Consider the following 15,559-nt stretch of genomic DNA (forward strand, 5'->3'; position numbering starts at 1 on the left):
TCACACTGGGTGGCGGCGACTATATCTTTCTGCCACGCTAAATCCAACAAGCCATTACAGTCCGCTCCCAAAGCTCACTCTACAAGGACCACAGCGGCGTCAGTTGGTCTGTGGGGGGGCGTACCACTCTGACATCTTCCAGGCAGCAACGTGGGCAGTGCCCCAAAGGTTCACCAGCCACTACTGTCTGCCTCAACAGCATGCTGAGGACATACAGGTGGGTCGAGCGGTGCTCCGATGGCTGTTGCAGTAAAGTAAGCCCTGCAGCTTCTGGGGTTTTTGACTCTGCTCCTGTTTTGTGGACTAAAGTTATGTACTTCTCTTTTTGCTCATATTGCCTATCGGCTACGTTCTGTTTGCCTGATATGCTCCTCCAGGCACTCTTACTGCTACACAGTCGCACGTGAATCCATGAAAGATCAAATGCTGGAGAAGGGAGTAGTTTCTTACCTGGAACACCATTCTGCCAGCGTCTTTCATGGATTCACATGCGCCCACCAGTCTTCCCCTTCAGGTAAACAACTTCTACGGACATCCTCTTTTTGGAGAGGTTAAAAATCTGAAGGGAAGCCACTGGGGCGGAGCTATTCACTCGAGGTCCCATTGGTGCTGCCTGAAGCACCCATGACATTGATGGGACACTCAAGGTGTCTGTGTTTTCCATAGGAAACCTACTATACTAAAGTTACTGGGGTTTTCCCATCCTTTACTGGGAGTATTCACAGCATGTGAATCCATGAAGGATACCAATGCTGGAGAACTGGAGTTACAGGTAAGAAACTACTCCCTTCACCTGAAATAAAACTACCCCACCACTCAAAGGTGGAACACTTCTTTTGGAGAAAAGAATATCAATCCAGAGGAGCACCACGCAGCCTTTCTTTTGTGAGTAAAAGGTGCTCCCAAATTTGACCATGACAGTGCTGCCACTGTTTTAGTTTATTGAAAAATACATTACCTGCGACATCCCTTCATCACTTCAACACAAATCTTATGCTTTCAAAAAACATAATTGTGGCAAATACTGCTGACTTGGATATAAAAAAAAGGTAAATACTATACCAAATGTCGCTTTGGCTTCCCTAGACCAGTTTGCAAAAAAGAAAAGTAAATAGCTTGATGTCTTCTGTTAGACACAGTGTGAAAGGCAAATTCTCTAAAAACGCATACAACATTAAGAGATGAAGCATACAAGTAAATCAATGATTACAGTTTAATCATTGCTCTCTTATGGAATGCATTGCAGACCACTCCACTTCCAAGATATGTCTTCCTATCTCACCAAAGATGAGAAAACTCTGCTAAATGACCTCAGGGATGACATATCATCTGACAAAACACTGTCACCAAAATTGTACAGCTTCAGTATACAAATGCTCTCCCAGAGAGAATGCGGGTGCTACAAAGCTGCAGACAGCTTAACAGGTACAGCCTTACATGGCAAATCTGAACACATTGTCTGGCTAAACCTTGTTCTAGCTTCATCCCGAAAGAGTACTAAAATTCTACCAAGAGATAGAAACAATAGCCACAAAAGATCCCAACAGCCAGGAAATTTCAAATAAACAATTTCATTGACACATACTACCCAAACAAAATTACTGCTTTGGAAAATGGCTGTACAACATTGCCCAAAGCTACTCCTACAAAAACAATGTCGCACCAGTTGAGACAACTAGCAAATATTCAGTCTTGACTTGTGAAGGAAGCCTAGTAAAATGTACCAAACAGAGCCTAATTAATCATATAAAGTTATCATTGAAATCTCCGCAACATAGAGAACTTTATTACATGGCCCTACATTGGAGAAAAGATAATTATTAGGTGACTGACTCATTTGAAGCTGCATTCAAAACAAATCAAAGCAGTACAACAAATGTAAATCTAAAACAATACAAAGAAATGTTTGACAATAAACACTAACCAGCAGAAATAAATTGAATTTTTATTAGATAAAGACACTCCTGAGGGCAGTCAACCTTCCCTTACACGAAGCGAAGAAGCACTCATTCTAAATGAAGCAGAACTAGTTTGACTGAGGTAGAAAGTATCATGTATCAATCTGAACATCAGTAAAAGGTCAACCTATTTTCAAAACATTAGGACACAAACAATGCTGCAACACTCTGCAGCATTGGAAATGTACATCCATGGTAAACATTTTGCTACAGAGAGCCAACTCAAAACATGCATCAGTCTGCAGATCTCACCTATGCTACAATTTCGAAAACCATTAGAACTGGTCTGCTTGCTAAAGATGCAAAATCCATCTTAGTTACTAGACTAATCCATGAGCTGTATGGGCAAAACTTATCTGCTCCTTATGTTATGTAACAATTTACTCAACAAATTACAAAATGCATGTCCTTAATGACAACCCTTGCAAGCTGCAGTCAATTCAATGATACAATGTTGAAAAAAGAAATGCAACCCATACTGCATATCAGTGCCACAGACCAGCTAGAATTGCACAGCATGACACTCGATGTGTCAACAAGCAACTAAACAGCTTAGAAAAATGCCTCTCCAACACAGCTGGATTAGAAAAAGTATTAACTGTTTCTAAACTGCAAAGTAATTCTAAAATGTAACCTTGACGTTAGGACAAGGTTTAGTCAATGGAGCAATTGGTACAATTGTTGGCTTCCAACAATGTCTACATGACAGCATTATTCAACTTGATAGTAATAGGCTGTACAATAGCACGGTTCCTTGTTTTCAAAGACCTGCAAGTATGGAGTGAACAATTCTCTCGATCTCTTGCATATGCTGTCATTATTCACAAATCGCAAGTCTAACCTTAGAGAACGCATTGATTGATATTGGCAGCACCGTCTTTAAAGAAGGTATGAGTTGCATAGCACCTTCACATCTGCAAACACTCAATGGTTTATTCCCTGTTAACTTTGATGCAAACAAAGTCCACACTGACTCATTGCATCCTAGAATACAACAGGCTACATACAAAACCCCATAAGGATATGTACCCTGTCCCTCAAAAAAGAAAACCTTTAAGAAGAAAACCAGTACAAGCAGAACCTATAACAGATCTCCGAACAGTACCACTAAAGAAACAAAGACCAACTGCTGCTCTATCAAATACAACCACAAAACTGTCTAGTACAAAATTGTCATGTCCATCAGAATACAAAGAGAAATGTCTCTTCTCAAAAAACCACTGCCGGCCCATCGAAGGATGCAGAGGCACAACTCTCTGGTTCATTTAGATTCAGCAACACAAGTGATGTAAATTGCTATGCAAATGTAGCAGTCCATCTTCTCTTCCAAACTTTTACAACATGTACTTGAACGGCTCGGACCAATTGTTTGGCAATGCTAGTCCTTCATGGAAATGCCACAAATAATCCTAATGGCACTTAGTGTCTCGGGTATAAGGCAAGAATTGGACTACTGTAGAGGAATGGTAAAGTTCACCATAAGCACACAGGAAGATCCACAGGAATTCCTAATGTACATACTGGTAACCAAAAACATCCCTATAAATTAAATCTTACACATTTTATACACATAGAAACATACAAGCACTCTGCCACCATGTTTCATGAGTACATCCCTAATGAACAATTTGTGTTTACCATTTTACCAGCTTCTGCAGAATGCAAATCATAGCATATTATGCCCTTTTTGTAATTCAGACAATTTGTCCAACATACAAATAAACTCACATGGCTAATATGTGATACTAATGATTCTAAGATACAATGCAAATGATAAAAACAACTGTAAGCTTATTAGCTTCACACACAGTCCAATATCTTTTGGCAAGAAAACCTTCACAACTGTGGGCATAATCTACCACACTGGTGCTACATCCACTTGTCAATTATACTCCTTATGTCAAAAAATAAGTGATTGGTTTGAATGCGACGACACCTACGTTACGCCAAAACATAGGTTACCAGCAAATCTAACAAATGCCTGCTTAACATTCCTTCAACCCAAATTTAGTCACGAAACTGTAGCACAATAAACAGAATACCCAACAGGTATCTACTGTAAAAATACCCTTCATTGCAATACACTTCAAATATGCTATCACAGTTCTTGTTACTACAATACTTTACATAAGATCCAATATAATTACAGTACGCCAAAATGACCACCAAATCTAACAAATGCTTGCTTAATATTCCTTACACCCGAATTGACTCACTAAACTATAGTATAATAAACGGTTAGAATATGCCAACAGGTATCGAACTACTTTGAACATTCCCTTAATTACAACACACCTCAAACAAATTTACTATAATATTTACTCGCACATTCAGAATTTTTTTTTTTATCCTCTATGGATTTTATCCCCAATATTTGATGTTGATACAACAGTGTAGCACACATTAATGTTGTGCCAAACCTAGTATATAGAATGTAATGTTGATGAAGGTAAAAAAAAGTAGATCTATATTTAAAATTGTATGTAATTGAAACTTTTAAACTATCTTGCTTAACATATTATACTGTTTTTGCACAGAAAAAGATGCAGAGATTCCAGCTTTATTACTGTATGCAACTAAGTGACCGTACCAAGTATTATCATATCTACACAAAGGATGACCTATTCCATAAGCACTATTCTCCATTGTACTACAATCATAAATACATAAACACTTCAATTATATAATTCCATGTTACAAATACTGTACAGTCCCCCTATAGTACATATAATTACTTTACACATATTACTATAGTATGTGTTACAAAAAAGGTACCAGGTGCCCCTCCTCTAGAAAGAACATGGCCGGATAACCTGTTCAGTGGTTTTTAACCACTTTGAGAGTTCGCACCCATCTGCTTTTTGCTCACTGTACCTTTCACAGATGGGAAATATCCATTTGCATATCAGTCTTTGTCCCACCCACATGGGCAGTCCAGCACTGAAATGCTATGGCAATTCCCTTCTGAACAAGAGTACCAACAGCAACCTAGTCACCCTAAGTTTCCCAGGGTCATCAAGATGTGGACCCCTTGCTCACTGTGCTCAGAGAGGCATAGCGCCACCTCACTGATGATGCTCAACAAGGCTGAAACAAGTTTATAGGGTTACTGACCAGGATTATTGTCGGAAAATTAACAGGAGAGATTATGAGAATGGTAGTGTTTGGTCCAAGATGACTGGTTGTTCGAAAGACATGATAATCAGGACGACGGGGAGGAGAATGACTGGGAAGACTTGGTTAGGTAATCGGAAGATCGGGACTCTGGGAGATGTAGCTACCCACTGTAATATTGTTCAGGTTCCTAATTGGTTTCATAGACAAGGAGGGGTTGTTGGATTTTGTTCCCCGAGCATGAACGCGGGTTCCCATAGCCAGGTGATCCTCCCTCACTCGTCCTCCCCAAGGGGTGAAATCTGAGAGTGCAATACCTTCCCTGGCTACCTGAATAAGGGATTCTCTGTCTATTTCGGAGAATACCCTCGCGTTTCTCACAACACCCATTGGAACCCAGCACACAGGCACCATACCCGCTCACATTGGCAACAGCAGTTTCCAGCCTGCCAACCTTTCTGGTGGCACAAATGTGCTGCTGTTGTGGGATCACAATATTCAGGTTTCAAATGATACAACCATCCAGTGTTGCTCTTCAGTGTTCAAGTATACTATCTTGTATGATGGCAGTATTTGTTCTTGTATCCCAGCCAAGGCTGTGGCCAGTTAAAGCATGATTCCCATTTGCACATGCAATCGCAACATTCCATCGCTAGATTCTAAATGGCCAAAATGTCAATCTGCTTTACATTCCGCACTGCTAACTGCTAGGCTACAAGGACGTAACCCCAGGCCCAAGACTGCTTTTCACAGCCATGCTGGCATCTCAGCATATGATAACTGGACAGGTTCAAGCTGTGACCATGTAAACAAATGTATCTGAAATTATATTTTTTATAGAACTTAAAAACAAAGTAGGCGAGAGGAATTCGAGCAACTTCTGAGCTGCCCATGGTTTGAGTGGTCTAAAATATGGGGTACTGAGGCTTCTGCTTCTTCCCATGAAGGGGTCTTTTGCTGATTCTGGGTCAGTTGATTATTTAGGTGGAAGGTGAATGAACACTGCCACTACAAGGTACAAGCAAATGGTGTTAAAAAAAATGCCACTAAGTAAAATCTTAGAACTTTATTCATTAAGGAGAAAATAAGTTTTCTTTCAATAAGGTTTTTCTGGTGCAAAAAACGACTCGAGTATTAATCGGGTACTTTTTTGTACGTCTTATTTTTCACATAACAAAGCCAACATCCATGTGTGAAAGAAAATAGGATGGGTGTTGGGTATGTACAAGACAAAGAAGAGAAAATTGAGTGGGTGGGTCCGAGGTGGCATCTGGGTGAGCAGCTTCTTTGCTCTGTCCCGGCCCTGCACTGACAAATCTAGGCTCTTTATTTCACAAAACCAATGAGTGTTCTGGCGGTTGAAAACCACAAATCTGGTGGATCACACCACAGACTACAGGAAGTAATAGCAGATGCTGAGGCACGTGAAGGAGCGGGCAATGAGCTGTTGTTCAGAATCCAAACGGCCCCAATGTGGCAGGTGGTGACTATTTTAAAAACCCAGTTAAGTGATATGACTGGACGTTCTTAGCATGGACTGCCTGTGCCTTGGAAGACCAACATGATCTGGGTAAGAATTAGCCCACCTGCATATACCAGTGGTGGAAGGCTCATACAGGGAGGAGTTCCTCCAGAGCTCAATCATTTTTGAATTGGCTACTTGGACAAATAACTTTGGAAAAAAAGTTATGCTGTGCTGTCAAGCACACTGCCTGGGCTCACCCGAGGGGCTCACGATCTTGTTGAATTGCTGGAAAGTCCCCATAGTTGCCTATTGGTGCTCACTCTGGAGACCACTTACTTGTGCATTTAGCAGAATGGTCAAAAAGAGGAGGCAACGGACTGTCCCTTTGGATGATTTGTTTGGGCAAAAAGGCATGGAGAATCGAAGAAAAAAAAGGGCATCGCCCAGCGGCAGCGATGGCTGGATCAGGGGAAACTCATCAGAGGGGCTCACTGGTTGCTTTTACAAAAGATCTGACGGCCTCCCTGCATTACATCAGACGATATTATAGCTGACATTGAAATATTTAATGGAGAGGTGTACCTGAAATGAGGCAGGATATCACTTCTGTGCGAAAAGAATATCAATGAGAAAGCTACTAGACCTGTCCAATGAGAAATCAAGACCCTGCAGGAAATTACGGTGAACTCTTGTACCAATGTAGATTTGAACAGGTCTCAGTGAGGTACTATCGGATTGAAATTTGTGGTGGAACACCTGAATGGCTGTGACAGGAATCTGAGAACTATTTAAATTATTACCTTGAGCCAATGATGCTTCAATAAAAATTGACAAGTCTACAGAGTCGACCCGAAACAAGGGAAAGTGAGGGACTGTTCAGAAGACTTTTTGATGCAACTAAATGCCACAGATGGCCTGAAAACAGCAAGAGTCTTTGTATTCTCCCAAAAATCCAGAGAATGTAAGGTATGGTGCTGGGGCTGTTCAATCCATCTTCTATCCCATGAGATTCCCTTACTAACCCAGGCGTCGATAATCCCTGGTCAGTGTTGCATACCAGTAACCCCTACTGTCTACAATAGCCTTGAGCTACAGATGCTGCCCTAAAATGTTTGCTCTCATATTCCCTCAGGGACTTCGTAGCAGAACCTGCACTACTAATGTTTAACTAATGTGGGGCATCATGTGCAGTTACACCGTAAAGCCCTCTACCTTATTACTAATCTCCTCCCTCTACTCTGCCCAATTCCACTCACCTTTTCTCCTCTCCACATCCCTCTCACGTGTCTTTCTCCTACCCTTTACCTCTGTTACTTCCTTCTTTCCAACCACATTCCTTCCTCCACTCTTACTGCTCTGCCTTCTCATACACTACAATTCTTTATTTCAATACTTGTACTCTTACTGCTACTACTCTCCTCCCACCATATCTCGCCTCTTTCCAATGCAACTGCACTCCCGGCACTACCACTACTCTTCACACCACACTCCCATTCGTAGGGTTCCACACTCCCAGTCCTCTGTTTAACCCTTTGTTACTCCTCTTTCGAGGAGATTGGGTCCTCCGACGTATTCCATATCTATGACATGTAATCACCACAGCTGTGCTGCTTCGGAAACTTTTTTCTGCGTCGATGACGTCGATGCGCCATCGTCGAGGACCTCCTCCGACGTCTGACGTCATCCAATGTGATAAGTAAGACGCACGACGCCCGTAGCCTCAGTTCCGTTTTTTCCGCGAACGTGTTGCTTTGTGATTCTCGGTTCACGCCTCGACTCTTTAGAGTTCTGTTCTTCGAACCTGTTCGTTTTGTGAAAATCCTTCGTGTGAAGATGTCTTCTACTTCGTCTTCGACCCCGCGTCCGGGTTTCAAGAAGTGCGGGGAGTGTGGGTCCAAGATGTCGGTGACTGACTCGCACAACGCCTGCCTCTGGTGCCTCGGGGAGGCCCACGACACGGATGACTGTATCGACTGCCAGTCGCTCACGTCCAAAGCCTTACGCGAACGTAAGAAGAAGTTGTCGGTAGGTCGGGTGTCCAAGCCCAGGAAGTCTAAGTCTGCGGGGCTTTCGACGGATGATTCGAGGGGTGACTCTCCGCGTCATCGTCGGAAGTCTCGTGGGTCTCCTTCTAGGAGTCGGTCTTGCCACTCCTCAGCCTCTTCGAGGCATTCTCGGAAGCGCCGACACCGGTCGTCTTCCGGGTCCTCTTCGGAGGACTCTGCCCGGCACGTCGCTTACCCTACCAGCCGTGCGACGCCGGAGGAATGGGCTTCCTTCGGGAAGAAAATGCTGGCAATTCTTGAGTCGCAGGGTACTAAGCCGTCCGCGCCCCCGAGTGGGGTCGGTCGTGAGAGGTCGAGAGACACCGCTCGCAAGAGTGGTCGGCACGAGTCACAGGAGAGGTCCCGTTCGGACAAGGAAACTCGTTCTCGACGTACCCGTTCCAGGTCCCGGTCCTCGACGCGTTCGAGACGGCATGCACCTGTGAGGTCTTCGAGGAAGAAATCGACGTCTGAGGCGTTGAGGGCGTCGACAGGCTTTCTCGAGGCTCTGGTTCCGAGGAAGCTGTCGATGCTCAGGTCGTCGAGGGACACGCTCGGGGCTCCGGCTTCGAGGGCTGTCGACGCCGCCGATGCTGGAGGCGCGGCATCTGACGACGCCGATTTCCTCGACGCCGATCCTCTCGGCACCGATGCCGGTTCTCTCGACGCCGGCGCCGATTCGCTCGACGCCATCGACGCCTTTCGTGTCGGAGGTACCCCGTGGCACGGGAGAACCCCCTAGGAAGGCTCTGGTTAAGAGCAAGCACTCTCTGGTGTCTTCTTTTCGCCACCTGGACTATATTTCAGAGGCGGATGAGGATTCTGATGGCCTGGTTCCTAGTCAGGTTCCAGATGAAATTGTCTCGGGCCATAGTCAGTTTGACAATTTGAGACAGTCACTGCATGATGCCAGTGGACTGGACACCTCTCCGGAGGTGGAGTTTTGTAGGCCTGAGCCCAGCTCTCATGCCGATTCCTCGTACCGGTGCTTTATGGCTAGGGTTTCTGAGTACTTGGGATGGTCTGCTCCCCCAGGGGAGTTTGTGCAGGATGATCTGACGGACATCCTTGATGTTGGTCCCCCAACTGATCCGGTACTGCCGTTCCATATGGCTTTACAGAGAAGGGCGGCGGCGGCGGCTTGGACTGCTCCGGAGAGTCTCCCGGCGGTGGGCAGATCCTTGTCGCGAAAATACCGTTCAGCCAGTAGCGACCCCTGCTACTTGACCAGGCACCCTACTCCGGAGAGTTTGGTGGTGCAGGCGGCCAAGGCCCCGGCAAAGCAGGCGTCGTACCCTACCATCCCTCCTGATAGGGACGACAAACGTTTTGATGGCTGGGCGAAGAAAGTGTTTTCTTCTGGTGGTATGGAGATTCAGGCGGCCAACTCCATTTGTGCCTTGTCTCGTTTCACGCACTCTCTGTGGAACTGTGTTGCGTTAGCGGCTGAACATATACCCGAAGGGGACGAACGGGATGGTTTCCTTGCTATGGTCCAGGATGGTAAGGATGCCATGTGAGTCCGTTCAGTCGGGTTTGGACTTAGCTGAATGCGTCAGTAGGTCCATGGCGGCGAGCACCGTGATGCGCAGGTTTGCGTGGTTGCGGAAGTCGGGGTTTGCTCCTGATGTGCAGTCTCGGCTCCTCAACATGCCCTTTGACGGTGAACACCTTTTTGGCAGCAAGGCTGACGAGAGCCTTGAGAGGTTGCAGACCTCGAAAGCTGCAGCGAAGTCGTTGGGCGCTGCAGTTCGCCATCCTCCGCCTTTTCGTCCTAGGGGACAGCAGTGGAGGGGTGGTTCCTTTCGCTATTACTCGTCCTTCAGTAAAGCGAGAGGAGCTGGCAGTCAAAGAGGCCAACGCAGGGGTACCAGAGGTGGACGACAGGGTACCCGTGGTGCCAAGTCTGCTCGGGCAATTGCCTCTTTGCCCTCAGGTAACGCCGCGGCCGCTCCCACTCAGTCATGAGGCCATGTCCCATGGTTCGCCGGTTGGGGGAAGGCTGGCGCAGCATCTTGTAGAGTGGCAAGCCATTACTTCAGATGTGTGGGTTCTGGAGATCATAACCCACGGCTACTGTCTTCCCTTTCGGCACAGGCCTCGCGACAATCCACCGGGGAACCTCTCTTTGCAGAGTCCGGATCCGCTCCTTGCGCAGGAAATTCAAGCCCTGCTGGAGAAAGGCGCCATAGAACTGGTGCCTGTAGCGGAGAGGAACAAGGGATGGTATTCCCCTTATTTTTTGATTTCGAAGAAAGACGGGGGATTGAGACCCATCATGGACTTGCGCGGTTTGAACAAACTCCTCAGGAAGGACAAGTTCAAGATGGTTACTCTCTCTCGTCCTCCAGGCCCCTCAGCTTCAGGACTGGTTGGTGTCACTCGACCTCAAGGATGCTTACTTCCATGTGCCGATCCATCCCAAGCACAAGAAGTACCTGAGGTTCGCGGTTGGCGACTCACACTTTCTGTTTCGGGTCCTGCCGTTCGGATTGACCTCTGCCCCGAGGGTTTTCACCAAGCTCATGGTGGTGGTGGCAGCGCATCTCAGGCAAGGGGGGATTCACGTCTACCCCTACCTGGACGATTGGTTGATCAGGGGGAGCTCTCCCGAGCAAGTCCTGGATCATCTGTCGTCACCTGCCACTCCCTTCACAGGCTGGGCTTCTCCCTCAATTTAAAGAAGTGCCATTTGACGCCAACCCAGCGGCTCCAGTACATCGGAGCAGTGCTCGACACTTCCCTGGGGCAGTGTTTTCCTCCCCAGGTGGGGGCTCTTCACAATCAGCAGATGGTGCACAAGTTTCAGCATGCCCAGACGCTCCCAGCGTTCGAGTTCTTGAGGCTGCTCGGCCTCATGACATCCTGCATTCTTCTGGTGCCAGAGGCTCGCCTGCGGATGAGATCTTTGCAGTGGGCGCTCAAGACGCAATGGTCGCAGTCCTCCTTCAGGATGTCGGACCCGGTTCAGGTGCCGCCCTCGGTCGCCCGGGACCTTCTGTGGTGGGCCGTCGAAGGCAACTTGATGAAGGGGTCTCCTTTTTGGCTTCCCTGGCCGGAGGTGACGATCGTGACGGATGCATCCCTCACGGGTTGGGGAGCTCCTGCCAACGGGCTGACAGTCAGCGGTCGTTGGCCTCCGTCGGAGTCCAGACTCCATATCAATCTGTTGGAGCTGAGGGCTGTCCGGCTAGCCCTGAAGGCTTTTCTGCCGACTGTGCGAGGAAAGAGTGTCCTGATCCTGACGGACAACACAGTGGCCATGCACTACCTCAAAAAAAAGGGGGGTGGGCAGGGTCACTTCCTCTGTGCAGGGAGGCGATGCAGCTCGAGTTCTGGGCCATCCAGCAGGAAGTTTCGATCTCGGCAGTTCATCTGGCCGGAGACGAAAACGTGACGGCGGACGCTCTGAGCAGGCAGAGCACGATCTCTCACGAGTGGGAGTTGGCTCAGGAGATTCTCCTGGAGATCTGCGTCCTTTGGGGGACCCCTCAAGTGGATCTCTTCGCCTCCAGTGTCAACCGGAAGTGCGAAAGGTTTTGCTCGCGGGAATTTCCTCCAAAAGGAGCCTTAGGAGACGCGTTCGTGGTGGAGTGGTCGTTCCCGCTGCTGTACGCGTTTCCTCCAGTCCCCGTCATCCCGCAAGTGCTGCGGAGGTTACGGAAGTTCGGTTCCCGGATGATCCTCATTGCTCCGGCGTGGGCTCGGATAACGTGGTACCCGGACCGTATCGACTTGTCCCTCTGCCCTCCGCGTCGTCTTCCCTACCGAGGCGATCTGCTCTCACGGGAGGGGGGGTCAGGTTCTCCATCCAGAGGTCAGATCCCTCAACCTTCACGCTTGGCTTCTGAAAGGTTGAGGTATAAGGATTGGGACCTCCCTGAAGACGTGATGGAGGTGTTGCTTTCGGCCCGAAGGCCAGCAACAAAGTCTCTGTACCGTTGGCGCAAGTTCTGCGACTGGTGCCGAGTTCAGAATGTGGATCCTTTTGCAGGTGACATCCCCATGGTTCTGTCCTTTTTACTTTCTTTGGCCCACAGGGGCTTGCAAGTGGGTACCATTAAAGGTTACCTGCCGGCGCTGTCCATCTTTAGGCGCTCGTCTGAAGAGTGTTCTTACTTTAAAATCCCTTTAATTTCACAGTTTCTGAAAGGGCTCACTAATGTGTTCCCTCCGTCACCTTTCCTGGTGCCCGGTTGGGATTTAAACCTTGTTCTTAAGTTTCTTATGGGTGCTCCGTTTGAGCCTTTACATTCTTGCCCTTTGAGGCTGTTAACTCTGAAAACTGTGTTTTTAGTTGCGGTTACTTCCGCTCGCTGAGTGAGTGAGTTACAGGCACTTTCAGTTAAGCCACCCTTCACTGTATTTCACAAGGACAGGGTTGTCCTTAGAGTTCGTCCTTCTTTTCTTCCGAAGGTAGTGACGGAATTTCATTTGGCCCAGAAGGTTGTTCTTCCGGCATTCTATCCTCCTCCGCATCCTGGTAAGGAAGAGGAGAGGCTCCATAGGCTTGATCCTAGGAGAGCTTTAAGCTTTTATGTTTCACGCATGTCCCGGGTCAGAGTGGACGATCAACTCTTTATTGGTTACGCTGGAAAGCGTTTAGGGCAAGCTGTGACGAAACAGACTTTGTCTCGCTGGATTATTTTGGCCATCTCGGAGTGCTACTGCTTGGCGGGCCCATTCTACCAGGGGTATGGCTGCATCTATTGCCCTGCAGAGGGGTGTTCCTATTCGCAACATCTTTGATGCAGCCACCTGGGCTTCAGTACATGCATTTGTACGTCACTATTCCCTTGATTCCATCCGAGCACAGGATCTGGCCTTTGGCAAGGCGGTCCCTTGCTCTGCTATTTGATTGGCTATTCTAAATTTTGATTCTAAATTCTTTCCCTCCTCCTTGCTCTGGTACTGCTTTGGGAGTCTGTCATAGATATGGAATACGTCAGAGGACCCAATCCCCTCGAAGAACAAGTTACTTTCTTACCTGGTAACGTTCTTTCGATGGGATGGTCCGAGGACGTATTCCATATCGCTCCCGCCCTGCCTTCCCCGCTGCAGAATTTCTTTGCGATTGCAGCTTACGTTCCGCAAGGCTTTGTGTCTGACTGGCAGTTGGCTAGTGTCACACGTTCTGGGGGAAAAAACTACAACTGAGGCTACGGGCGTCGTGCGTCCTACTTATCACATCGGATGACGTCGGAGGAGGTCCTCGACGACGGCGCATCGACGTCATCGACGCAGGACGCAGACGCCGAAAAAAGTTTCCGAAGCAGCACAGCTGTGGTGATTACATGTCATAGATATGGAATACGACGTCGGACCATCCCATCGAAAGAACGTTACCAGGTAAGAAAGTAACTTGTTCTTCTGTCCTACTACTTCTCTTTGCCCACAAACTGAGGGATTTGGTACCCTGCTCATCCTTCTACACTGACTCGTCTCCCTGTTTGCTAGTTATCTCCTGCAACTTCCTGCTTCTACCCCACTCCTACGCCCATCTCTGCCAGCCTCACTCTCTAATGCTACCCCCTTTTACTGCACTCCCTTTCTCCTACCTTCCACACTATCTCCATCGCTCAACTTCTGTACACATTACCTACATTGCACACAACCAGTACCACTCTCTCTCGCAAAGACCACACCTTTATTCTGCTCCGCCATCCATCCTCCCTCTGCCTTTCCTGCTGTCTGCTTTTATAGTTTGGGGCTGATGGTTCATTGCCTCCTGCCTCTTCCCATTGGCTCTGCAGTGTTCACCTGACAATCTGCAACATGTGCTGCTTGACCTATCCCCAGGACCCAGGTGAGATACTTAAAAGGAAATGAAAACCTAAGCCTTTCCCCCATGTACAGAACAGTTTTCACCAGTCTATGATCGTTCTCCTGTTACTTGGCTGTACTGTGGAATGAAGTTTGTTTTTCTGTAGTCGAGAGGTAGGGGGATGATGTGTACTCTTCTGATGTGTTGGTTGCTGTTGGGATGTGGTGAAGACGTGTGGTTCATTTCTATTGTCTGGTTTCCATTTTCTTTGTTTGGCTCGAGTCCAGGTGTTCGTTGCAACTCCCAGGTGGATTGTGGGGGTTTAAGTCCAGGAACAGAAAACGCTGGCCACCAACTGTTTTGTGAGACATTGGGAGATGAAGTGGTACTACAGATGACCTTTCTGGCACCAGGGGCAATTTTAATGGTGGGGACCCCCAACTTCCACCGCACATATCTAGAGCAGACCTGAATCCTCTCCTGTTGTCCAGACCCCCAGCTTGAACATGGCCCCTCAGAGTTCTGGTTACATGGGCCCATTACAGCTGGATGCTCTCCCCCTTGGGAACTTCTCCTCTAAGTGTCTGCATTGTTCTATAGCCATTTGGCCCTCCACCAGAGCACTCACCAGACTGACCATGGGTGTTGGTATCGCCCCAGTCCTTTGTTTCCCTTCAGAGTTGAGATTTCCCTTCCTTTATTAATAATGGTCTTTTGATCTGCTTCAGGAAGGGGTCTGTCCCTAGGGCCTTTGCGGATTCCAATGTGGCGGTCCTCGCAGGCTCTATGGCTCCCTAGGTTGAAGAGTACAATGGTTGCTTCCCCTTAATATTCTTCACTGATTCCAGCCCCCACATCTAGCGAGTGTCTTTTTTTAGACCATGCTTGGTAGGTGGAAGGAGGGTAACCTTTGTTTGGAATTTCTACACCGATAGAGACCTGTTCTAACCAGTGCCTTCCATCTTGGCGGAGTCCTCACTTTTTTCACATGCAGGGCCCAGCCTGTGGCTCTGGGGTTGACTGGTTGGTAGTTATGTGGTCTTGTTGGTACGGGTTACCTTCTACAACTTCCGATCTGTTGGTCTCAGCCGAAGTAGGCCCTGATCCAGCAGAAATCCATGTTCAGATGTCCTGTCTGTTCTCCTGGCATATAGGTCAACCTTGGCATCAGGCTCCAGTAAATCCGACTTCTGGCCCCTAGTGTCACAGATGG

General features: G+C 47.6%; 1 protein-coding gene across 1 annotated transcript in view; it reads left to right on the forward strand.

Moving 5' to 3' along the window:
- Window positions 1-15,559, forward strand: part of LOC138453422 (CD109 antigen-like) — an 812,557-nt gene that overhangs the window by 497,922 nt on the left and 299,076 nt on the right. The window lies entirely within an intron of this gene.

Source organism: Ambystoma mexicanum, chromosome 4p (assembly GCF_040938575.1).
Source record: "Ambystoma mexicanum isolate Mex_15411 chromosome 4p, UKY_AmexF1_1, whole genome shotgun sequence".
NCBI lineage: Eukaryota > Metazoa > Chordata > Amphibia > Caudata > Ambystomatidae > Ambystoma > Ambystoma mexicanum.